Source organism: Perca fluviatilis, chromosome 24, assembly GCF_010015445.1.
Source record: "Perca fluviatilis chromosome 24, GENO_Pfluv_1.0, whole genome shotgun sequence".
NCBI classification, from domain to species: Eukaryota; Metazoa; Chordata; class Actinopteri; order Perciformes; family Percidae; genus Perca; species Perca fluviatilis.
In genome coordinates this window covers 3,047,607-3,059,829 of record NC_053135.1, presented here as the reverse complement: position 1 = coordinate 3,059,829, position 12,223 = coordinate 3,047,607, and the positions used below count along the sequence as shown (strand labels likewise).

General features: G+C 42.8%; 1 protein-coding gene across 11 annotated transcripts in view; it reads left to right on the top strand.

The window, feature by feature from the left end:
* pou3f3b (POU class 3 homeobox 3b) overlaps positions 1–12,223 on the top strand; it is a 184,433-nt gene that overhangs the window by 127,310 nt on the left and 44,900 nt on the right. For 2 of the 11 annotated variants that reach the window (XR_005638401.1, XR_005638395.1), the window contains one exon: positions 7,512–7,624. The exons of the other annotated variants lie outside the window; for them this stretch is intronic. The gene's annotated coding sequence lies outside the window, so the exon portion shown is untranslated. The remainder of the gene's footprint in view (positions 1–7,511; positions 7,625–12,223) is intronic. 11 annotated transcript variants of the gene reach the window in all.

Genomic DNA, 12,223 nt, shown 5'->3' with positions numbered 1-12,223 from the left:
GAAGAGGGGAAGTGAGACAGGAAGAAGGGAAGGAAAAAAGGGGAAGAAAAGCGATGCATGGATGGATGGATGGAGGGACAACGACGAGACAGGGGGGGGGGGGGGGAGGGGGGGGGGGAGGGGGAGAGAGAAAGGGGGGGGGGGGGGGGGGGGGGGGGAAAAAAAAGAAAAAGAAACACAAAACGGCCCCCAACCCCCCCCTTCCTGTGTTTGTGTGTGTGTGTGTGTGTGTGTGTGTGTGTGTGTGTGTGTGTGTGTGTGTGTGTGTGTGTGTGTATGTGATTTTTTTTTTTTTGTGTGTGTGTGTTTTTTTTTTTTTTTGTTTGTGTGTGTGTGTGTGTGTGTTGTGTGTGTGTGTGTGTGTGTGTGTGTGTGTGTGTGTGTGTGTGTGGAGATAAGACTGAGGAAAAGGGCCCAGATGGTCTGAGGGGAGAGTGACAAGTGGCTGTCAGGGGATTCAGACAGCCTGGCCCTCTGCTGCCCTGCTGGCTGGCACTCACAGACACACACACACACACCTCCATCTCTTTGTAGGACCTCTCCCTCCTGTGGGGCACCTGTTCACCCTGTGCTGCATCTGTTTGTGGAATGGTCTGACATATCTTTGGTGTCCTGCAGAAGCAGAGAGAGATATTTTTACCCCTTTGTGCATAATCGAGTGTTTTTCAGTCCAAAACAAAGTGGAAAAGCTCATTGTGTTTCTTTTTTTATTTCTTTTTTTTATTTGGGCCACTATAAACAAAGCAAAGCTTGGGGGGAAAAAAACTCACGTGGGCACACACGTAAGTTGATTTTTGTGATTGAAGCAGTCATTTGATGTGAAATGAATCAGATTCCTGGACTTTTATCCCAGCAGACTGTTGGAACTCTCAAAGCAGGGAAAGCACATGTGGAACTAGTGATGTTAAAGATGACTCGGTACCAGCATTTACTACAATGCAATGCATCTGTTAAGTTTTAAAAAATGTGCCACTTTTTATGTGGATGTCCGGTCAGTGTTGATGGTAACATCAGGTAGTAATCAAGTAGCTGTTTGGAGTTGGATTCACCTGTTTTGTACATGTATGTGCAGAAGTGTGGAAAACAGATTTGTGTATTTTTTTTATATAAAAAATAAAGCCTCCTAATTATTCTTAGCAACCATCTTGAATCCCTCCCCTTCCATGTAGGCATACAGTACGTTTCCTCTTTATGATTATAAAAAAATGTGTCGCACCTGTTGTCACGTCCATTCATTCTTTATAGGGCAATACATCAAGAGGGAAGTTCTTTCCCTGCCACAGTATCTCATTGTACATGGTCGGAAATAGTCCAATATTAACTCCATTGATGATCTGAATAAGCACAGTATTTCTTTTATCCAGATTTTTCTCTCACAGCATTTTGTCTCACATATGGCAACCCAACTGTTTGACGACACATACCAGTGATGCGTCTCCGCAGGAAAGATGCACCCTCCATTGTTTTGTCAATTAGACAAGCTCTTCACCAGAAGTACATTTGAAACCATATTTGTGCATACTAAAACTCTCTGAATCTATTTGGATACTCTCATGCCGTAAAATAAAACCCTTTTAGTCCCATTTATCAGCAGAGCTAGAATTAGATAGCCACCATAGCAACAAGCAGGTTTAAATACTTAAGGGAATGTCTGTCATTGCCGCTGATGATGGATACCAGCCGCTGTGTTTTGCCCACGTTAAATAAGAAGATAACTTATCTGTGAGTGCCGGAGGTTTTAGTTTTCTTCGATCTTTGTCGCTGCCGTGAACCCGATATGCTGTTTTAAGATTTGAAGCTGTGCGGGCTACGTTCCTTTTTTTAGAATATAAATATCTGAATACTGTCTGGCTTTCTAATATTTGTGCCAGATCCTTTGTCCCTCTGTCCCACTTTTCTAAATTTCTCTTTGACTCTCTCCAGTGTTTTAACACGACATGTGCGCTGACCGACAGAGGGATTGTACCAACCAGTCCGAGTGTGTATTATCTGTCATTTGTGCGCCATGGGACTCAGTTTAATGGATAAAGCCTGCGGAAAGCCCACACTGCCAGCCTCTTTAGATCTTTATGGGTCATACACTCATCTTCCCAAACACCATAATACGCGTTATCTCTCACACTCCCTCCTTCTCCTCTTTCTCTCGCTGCATAGTGGACACACCAACACACACACACACACACACACACACCTTAACTCAATTGCCCTTGATTTGTGTGATCCTGTGATTCTTTTTTTTCCTTTTTTTCTGCACGTCCTTTCCGAAATGAGAGGAAATGAAGGATGGGACTTTGGGCTCCGAGGCCATGACCCTCGTAGTCCCACAGCAAGGCTCCCTGGGATATGTAGGCGCCTCCGGACTCAGGGACATCATCGGGTCTCCCTCATCGGAATGGCGTGTGTGTGTGTGTGTGTGTGTGTGTGTGTGTGTGTGTGTGTGTGTGTGTGTAGTGAGAGAGAAAAAGAGAAAAATTAACAAGAGACACTGGGTGAGAGAGGAGATGAGGAAGTGTGAGTGTGTGCGTGTGTGTGTCTGTGAAACGGGCGAGCGTAAGTGTGTGTGAGGATGACAAAAAGAGCGAGCGGAAGGAGAGAAATGAGTTAGTGAGAAAAAGAGCAAGTGTGTGTGTGTGAGGGACAGCTCGTCCTTCAGGCTCACCTCGGCCCCCCCGGGGTCTGTCTTCTCGGCGGCAGCAAGCAGCGTTTTACTGGGCCCGGCTGACGGCCATGAAATGGCCAGAAATGTACTGCTCTGGAGCTTATGGGTGTGAAGGCAGAGTGAGGACATCTTCTCTCTTTCACTCTCTCCCTTCTTCCTTTCTTACCACTTCACCCTCTCTCACTCCGATCATCCTTCCCGCCCTTTCAGCTGCCCTTCGTTCCCATCCATCCATACATCCTCCCTTCCTTTTCTATTCATTTTTCTTTTCCTGTCCTCACATTTCTTTCTCTCATTCCCTCTTCCTCTTTCCTTGCATCCTTCTGTCTTCCCTTATTGCTCACCATTTTCGCTCCAGTTATCCTGTACCTGTCCTCCCTTTAACTTCTTATTTCCTCTCATTTTCTTTACTTCCCATCTTCTGTTATGCCCTGTATTTTTCTCTCACTCGTTCTCTCTATATTCTTCCATTTCCCATCCCACTTTATCTTCCTTTATCTGCCTGTTGCAGTGTTTTAAGCTCGGTGATTGGATGTTCCTTTCCATAATTCACCTTGGGAGTTGTGGTGAACATCTCACCCGTTCCTTCTATGTTCACAGCTGTTCATTGTTTGTACTGATGATCCAGTTTGATGCACATCTGAGCAGTAGAAGTTTTCCAACTATAAGCCACCTGAAATTGTCCCTGGTGAAAACAAATTCATCCATAACCAAGGGCGCCCGAAATAGTTCCCCATGTCTCTTTACTATTTCCTTCCATCTTCTCTTCTTTTACTCCTCTCGCTCTATATGTTTCCCCGACTCTACTCCTCTCCTCATCCCTCTCTACATGTTTACCTCTATCCTCCCTTTCACTCCTTTTCCCTTTCCTCCAAAACTTATGCCAAATATTCACCACAATTATGTATGGGAGTACATTGCTGTGTACACCTAAGTTTTAGTCCTTTGCTTAAAGCCATATTTGCCACAGCAACATAAAAATAACAAAACCACATATTATAAAGGTAATTATTGGAAGCAATAACTTTAATTAAAGTAAGAAAGGTTAGTCAAATCAAACGGAGCCATAAAAAAAGAAAACAAATACCCAGAGGTCCTTTTAAACATCAGCAAATCCTCATACCTGCCAGCATGTACGATAGTGGGGTGGGCGGCGGGGCTGTGGGGGGGGGGTGGTAAGAGAAGGCCACGCAACCATCACAGTTTGGGTCTGTCATCCAGTAAAAACCATTGGTAAGAGCTGGAGGGGTGTGTGTGTGTGTGTGTGTGCGTGTGCGTGCAGCCAGAGAGCCTTTAAGCGTTAGGGAGTAGGAGGGGAATGTAAAAGGATTAGCAGTTCCAAATTAATACTTGGAGAATTTTTCATGCAGAAATGTATTCACACACATGCAAACACACAGACAGACTCCACACATTGCCTTAAGCTAATTTCTGTACAGTATGTATGCACAAATATACAGATATTTCATTTCGGCCTAAATGTGAGTGAGCTGTATCCCCTTACATTGGTGAGCCGACGTACTAAACTACTGCTTGCCAGAGTGCATCTCCTATCTTCTGACATGTGGAAAGAGAGCAGTGTGTCACTTTTCTGAACGCCGCAGCAAGATTTCAGTAAAATGTCAGATTCCTACAGTGTTTGCTACTACATGTGCAGTACACTGTATGTCACATTTTAGGGATGTAGCTCACACTCTTCAGCAAATAGTAGCAAAAGCAGACACAGTTTATGGAGAAAATCCAACACTGACATGCAGCTTAGTAAGAAAAGGCAATAACATTTTTGTATTCAGTGAGAGTCTAGGAACAGCAGTAACAGTCAGACAGGTTTTACCAACGTATTTGGAAAAATATGAGAGTCGTACATGTCCATTGCAGACTGACTTCCAGGACCGATTGTACCCATTTCATGCAGTTTTCCTTTGCAGTAAAGCATAATTACCTACGCCAAGGAGGTCATGTTTTTGGTGCAGTTTCTCTGTCTGTCTGTCTGTTGTGTGTGTGTGTGTGTGTGTGTGTGTGTGTGTGTGTGTCTACCCATTACATTTTGGAGTGGATCTGAAACACAGGGCGGATACACAAATTATTTCTCACTTTCAATAACATTGCAAAACAGTGCATTTGTGCTGCCATTTTGTGGTGTCGGAATAATTGTAAACATGTATTCCCCACTGGGAAAATTCATGTAAAGCCCCCCTCAAGTCGGAATGTTAACATTGTAAGACATGCAAGGCATGCCTTGGCGGAGGTCTGCGCTCTCTCTGAGTGCCCTTCAACTTGGTGATATTTCAGTAGACTTTAGACTTAAGTCAGAAAAAGAATGACTTGAAGTTTGACATCAACTTTATATATGTGTGATTTGTCTCTTGTAAAACTTAACTGGAAGCAAAAAGCTTCAAGTCTCAAATTTTGATATCTAGTATCTGATATAAACTGTATGATATTTCTTCATGCATTAAAAAGAACTTCAGGATATTAATACAACTTTGAAAGGAAGATATCAAAATGTCATTTTAATGGTCAGCATTCAAAGACCTAAAAGATTTCCAGTTGCATTTTGCCTATTAGAGATGTGAAACTGAACTTGGATTATAGACTCACTATGTCCTGTTTAATCTTCTACCATAGAATAATAAGAACTGAAAGAGTCAACATGCCCTGATAATTTTCCAGAGTTAGAATTTGTGTGTGTGTGTGTGTGTGTGTGTGTGTGTGTGTGTGTGTGTGTGTGTGTGTGTGTGTGTGTGTGTGTGTGTGTGTGTGTGTGTGTGTGTGTGTGTGTGTGTGTGTGTGTGTGTGTGTACAGTCTCCAGCATGTCAGCCGTGAAAGGCCTCTACACGCCGTTTGAGCTCTCCTGAGTGAGAGAAGTGTGACAAACAGCTCAACAGGCTTTGGCACGCCAGCTGTCCAGGGGGGACACATACAGGCTGGAAATTCACACATGCACAGGTCCATTCACATGCACATCCACCCATATAAATTATTGCACATGCACAAACGTGCACACAGTCTATCATATCACACACTCAACATAGAAGAAACACACAATAAAACACACACTGCTGCCAAGCATGGCGCGGTAATCTTCGGTAATGCCATCGGTTCTGGGGGCACAGCATCTGAACGATGCCAACGGCCACACAACATCAGAGCCTCGGCGCCCTGCCTTCCCACAATCCCCCTCTCCATGGGCAGCCAATCCACTGTCGGACAGGAAAAAATTGACTTTTCTGGCGGCGCTTCACCATTTGAGTTCTTAGGAGGGAGGCCGCCGCTGCGGGAAAAGACAAAACGGTTGGCTGAATGTCGAAATGGCCTGCCGCTTTATGGTCGCCATGGTGATTTTCATCAACACCCATTAATATGTGTAAACCTGTTCATTAAAACTTTGACTGCTCTTTTTTAGCATTTCTTTTCAAGATGTATAATAGGCTACATTTAGCATGAATTAAGAAAATATCACAAACCAGAATTTGGAAGCACATCTTTTCCTCCCTGTAAAATCCAGACTGCAAAAAGCTCTCACTTAGCAATGCCATTTAACATGCTTATCATGACTCATTTGTGTAGTATGTGCATTCTTGTCTTGTCTACCATACTATTTAATATGCCACAAAAAGATGTGATATCCCAATAAATAGTATGTCAAATGTAGCATGCCAAAAATACCAGGATGTCCTACTGCATCCGGTCTGATTTTGCCGTATGCAAGCCAGCATGCTTTTCTGGCTATTCTTACCCACAATCCTTTGAGCAGCATATATGAGCAATTGAATGCATAGTGCATGCAACAGTACATACTTTGTATGGGCTGCTGCAGTGTATATACAGTACTAAAAGTAAAAAGCAAACAAATGCAATTTGGAACCCAGCCAGACTTTCTAATGTTACTTTTGTGCTGGTAATTTATTAATTATTGGCTGGGTGAAAATCCTCTTAAACATCACCTACACTATAATAGTTATACTTTGTCTTACTCGATACTTTATGTCAACAACAACTTTAAGTAAAACTACAAAGAGCCATATGAAAGTGCAGCTTTAAGATTATATATACTGTATATATAAATAAAAGATCCATACATTCTATTTAATTGTTACATTTTAATCAGGTTAAAGCTGCAATTTGTAACTTTTCCGCATGTCTCCCTAGAATCACTGCAAACATGGTGAAGCGTTGAATGTTAACAAGTGAAGAAAAACCTCAACAATATATATGACTTTAAAATAACCCCAAATCCATAGCTTCTGCAATGTTGACTGGATTCTAGCATGTTAACTCCCTTGCTGTTTGAGACCATGTTGCGTCTTGTCAACAGCAGCCACTTCAGCAAAAAAATGCCTCTTAACGGTACATTCTAACTTCTAGTGTAGCAGTAGCACAAATATAAGTAAAGTATGAGCTGACATTAGCCACCATAAGCTACTGGTTATACCAGACCAAGTGAGGCTCTAGCTGTAAAGCTGCCAAGTGTATTGAATTGAGCATGAGTGCGTTTTATTGCATATGACTTCAGCTTTTAATTTGTGTCAGGAAGAATGTATTGTCTCTTCTTCCAAAAGTTATTGAGCCTGCTTTAAAGCTAAAAACTGCAGCTTTATTGTCCTCCAACAACCCTTTATGTTGGTGGCATTTTAGACTTTTGAGTCATTGCAAGTCTCTTTCATTATATAATAAGATATTTGGAAACCAACAGCTGCATGGAACATATAAATGTTTTTTTAAGAAATCAGTCAGTTATATGGGTTAAGAATGCAAAAACATCAGCCCAATTATTTAAAATGCAGCACAAAGGAGCCATTTAAAAGAAAGGTTGAACTCCATCATATTTTTGTTTACATTTAATTGCAGATTGGCTGTTGCCTCGGCCTCAGGCTGGACACCGAGTCAAGGTTGACAGCTCATCAAGTTGAGTGACAAGCGTTTGGGCGGGAACTCGACCAAATGAGGGGCAGGAAGGGAAGGTAGGCCCAGTAAAAACACCTCACTGGCTCCGGGCGAAAAGCAGCATATTGGAGCTTAAAGTCGCCTTCACCTTCTCCTGTTCGGTCATGAATTTTGCCGAGCACCTAAAGAACGGTCATCTTTTAATTTAAGTTGAAAGAAATTGCAATGCATGGAAGGAGTTTGAATTGAATTTGTTTATTTGCACAATAAAATGAAGGCAACAGAAACCCAACAAGAAAATGAAACTAAATAAATAAATAAAAAAATTGTGCAGGTAAGATTAGGAAAAACCCTTAAGGGCTTATAGAACGAATCTTACCTAAGGAAGAGTAGAAAAAAATGTATAATGCAATTACAAGAGTCCTACAATCTATAAATTGAACACAAGTAAAATAAAAACAAGCATACGGTTGGCTGCATAAAACAACATAGGGGGCATAAAATAATAGGGCATAAAATACAATAATATAGATAAAATGAGGATGTGTGGACTTATGTGTGTATGTGTGAGTAGGTATGAGAGACCGGAAGGCCAAACTAAATCCAATATGAACCGTTCCGATCAATACGGAGTTAAGTTTGGTTGAGGACAGAGGATTCCCCGCCATTCCTCTCTCGGGGGTGCGTTGGGCTGAAAATACGTGAGACGTGGGTGGTCAGTTAGTGAAGCCATCAGTCGTGGGAGGTTACTAGTTATTGTAGTAGTCAGGTGAAGGTGGTGGTGGTGGTGGGGATGGGGTGGGGGGTGGGGGTGCTGAGGCCTTCAGGCACCCACCGTCCAAGCTGCTGCATCGCCCACGGGGTGAACCTCAGCTGTTCTTTCTTTCTCCTTTATCCCTCCTGACCTTCCTCCTCCTCCTGTTCGTTTCATCCCTCTCTCCTTTTAAGAGAGGAGCTGCTGGTGGGGGGGGGGGGCTGTCAGGCAAGGAGTGAAATGTGTGTATACGTGTGTGTTTGTGTGCACAGCTGAGGGAGGGGTCGATATGATGAGGCTTCAGTGTTGTCGAGATGGATTAGCCGGATGACTTTGAGGGGTTTGTTCTCTTGTCTTTGAGCACACAGCCGACTCACTGTACTCTCCCCCCGCCCCCCCCTTCTCCTCCAAATCTTCATGTCTCTCAATATTTGTCTCCATCCTTTTTCTGTTTTTTTTTTTTTTTATAGGATACCTCTTTTGGGGGGGCGCCTCCGGCCCCCCCCCCCCCCCACCCCCCCCCCCCCCCCTTTTTTTTTTTTTTTTTTTTTTTTTCTTTTTTTTTTTTTTTTTTTTTTAAAAAAAAAAACCTTTTTTTTTTTTTTTTTTTTTTTTTTTTTTTTTTTTTTTTTTCCCCTTTTTCCCCCTTTCCACCAGCATCTTCCTTTTTTTTCCCATTTCATTTTTAAGTTAGTGTCTGGCCTATTCCATTTGTTTCATTAGCTATTACTTACCTTGAGATAATTATCCTGAATAGATGAGGCCACAGTCAACATGATTAGTAGCCTCTATCACACAGCAGCAGCATTGTTGGTGCTTGTCTTTGTTTAATTTAAAACCACTTTTCCCATAATTCTTGCTGCCCGCTCTGTTTTGCTATTTCTTTTGGCTTGAATAATCCCCAAAGTCCAGTCCTGGTCCGGGCCTGTGCATTCCCACCTGATTTTAAACCTTCTCATTATTCCAACTCCGCCTGTATTATGATTAGGGCTGGGTATTGTTAAAAAGATTTCAATACCAATACCATGAATTTTTTTCAGCTCCTTTATACCTATGTGATTCACACTGTAGTCAAGCCTCCCAAAATACAACCAAGCCCTGTTTCTGTGTGCAACGTAGCGTTTTTCCTGCATGCTTCTTAGCCAGTCGCAAGCATTATTAGATCTTGGTAGAAGCATGCTGCATGCTTATTGGCTCACTGACGCTGATGAGAATTACTCCTCAGGTATTGTAGGTATTTGATATTGAATGACACGGCATTTCCGATCCTCGAGACTGTTCGGTCAGTGCCTAAAAGTATCAAATTTCGGATTCCCACCCCTAATTTTGATGCTATCTACTCCGGACTTATTTTTTTCCTTTTCCCAGGAGGCAGCCATTTGTAGTTTTTGTGTGGGGCGACAGCGTCGGTTGTTTCAGCAAGAGCCCCAAAGCAAAATGTAAGGTTAAGGTGGGGGTGGATGGATGGATGGATGGATGGGTCCCCAAAGCATCAGACTTGAACATAGACAGCTGTTCCTTTCCTGTTTTCAGTTGAGAGACAAATACATTTTTTATTTTTTTTAAAAGCCTGACAGGGATGGTTCCTGAACCTTAACCACATGTTCATTATTGTAATCATGACGACGAAGGTCCCCTTACCGTAACGGAGTAGCAGGGCTGCACAATATATCGTTATCAAAAGACACCGCTTGTTTTGGTGTTAGCTGAAACGAAATATTAGTAGAAAACTACACTTTAAAGTCTGTCATTACTTTTTTAGTGATGCCTTTTATATTCAACTCTGTGTGTGTGTGTGTGTGTGTGTGTGTGTGTGTGTGTGTGTGTGTTCCATAAAATGTTGGAAATGGTTTATTTTTTTCTTTTAAATTCAACAAGCAGCTGCTGCATTTTAGCAGAAATGCAGAACTGACTACTCTTAAATATCTGTTCATATTATTTATATTATATTTTCCTCTACAGAGTAGTGATTTTAACCCAAACCAACAATCTTTTCATAAACCGAACCAAACCTTAACCGTAGACTTGTCACCGTCAAACAGATTGATTTGCTATTTATCATTATTCTATGTGTGGAGAAATTACACATTTCATGGTTTAATTTGGGGGACTTTGACTGTTGTGCTTTAGATAGAAGGAAGAGGAGCAGTTTGGTGACCTTTTTAACACGTCCAGTGGAATGTTGCTAAGAGTACAGATGTCATTCATCTGAGATCTGATTGCTATATACATACAGGATGCATTTTCACCCTTACGTCAAAAATCGGTTTATGTCAAAGGTAAGTCTCATGTGGTGCTAAAATCTCTCAACACTTCCTGCCCTTTAGAAATGTTCTGAGGAGGTGGAAGTGATGTCTTTCTGAAGTCGGTAGCCATGTGTTTAGTTTTGGACATTTTCAGTGTCGGAAAGCAATCATCAGAGAAGCCTTTGTTTTTTATTCTTTCAACCTGCCACTTCTCTTCTACTTTGCACTCCTTTGACATATTTCTTTTCTTCCTCTCTCCATTTTTTGCCTTGTATTTCTCTTCCTCTGCCTCCCCTTCCCTCCTTCCTCTTGCACTCGTCTCTGCTTGCTACCACCCCACCCCCACCCCCATCTCACAGTGTGTGATTGATGTCGCGAGGTAGCATTAACACTTCTCACGCTGCTAGTACATGGACGGGGGGAGGGGGGGGGGGAGATGTACATGAACGATTGATTACCGTACTGCTACTAGCTGCGAATTCGACTGCTCCAACGATGGCTCCCCTCGAATCGATAACTGGTGCTCCTTCTTTCTTGTCCCCACCTTAAACTTTTCTCCCCCTATTCTTCAAATCAGAGACGAGGAGCTCATGCAGCAATTATGAAGGAAAGGTGCATTTGCATACGAAAAAATAATTAAAACAAACAAAGTGAGGCTGGGACCCCCTGGAGAGAGGAGCAGGGAGGAGGAAGTGAATAATGTGGGCATAAAAAGAGGTTTAATTGCTCCACGCTGGGGTTGTGCCATTTATCTTCAACTCTCTTGCTCTGACGCAATTTCATTTGTCACCGCTGCGCAGACGAGAGTTTATGTAGGTGTTCCTTTGGATATCTGTTCCGAGGTAAAGCACCCAGACAGGCACACGCCCGTTCACAAATAACGCATTACACTTTAGGTGCGAATGGAGTGCCGTCGATTTGGAAAGATGACTCCGAGCTCTCCAAAGTTAACTGCGTCCTTTCTCTCACGCACACACACACACACGTTCTTTTGCTTTACTTTACAGCTCTATTAAGAGCGGTTACATAAAAGAGTCCAGTTTTCAGAGAGAAATGTTCTGCTCTTTTGCTGTCTGTATCCCTCAGAAGCAGTCATTATGCTCCTGGAGCTTCCATACTGACTACTTAGTTCCTGTGTGTGTGTGTGTGTGTGTGTGTGTGTTTATGTGCGCATGTACTTGTGTGTGCGCATGTACTTGTGTGTGTGTTTGTACTTGTGTGTGTACTTGTGTGTTTTTGTGTGCTCTGATTATCGTACATATGTACTGTATGTGAGTCCCCATCTTTGTCTCTGTGTGTGTGTGTGTGTGTGTGTGTGTATGTGTGTGTGTGTGGTGCTTTTAAGCAGGCTCCCCGCTGACGCCGCAGGGGTGCGAGTCGTCACGCACTGAGGGCCGTCCGCAACGTTAGCGCCAGAGCAGCTAAAACTCCATTTTCAGCAGTGTTTGAAGCCAGAGGATGAAAGTCGCTGCTCTCTCTCTCTCTCTCTCTCTCTCTCTCTCTCTGTCTTTCTGTTTCTCTCTCTCTCTCTTTGCCTCTCTCTCTCTCTCTCTTTTTTCTCTCCTGACGCCTCTGATGGATAACTCAGTGGTCGGCCACTTCTTTAATTAAAGGCACATTCTGCCGTTTTTTCCCCAGATTAAAGAGTATTGACCTGATGGGGCTCTTGATAGATA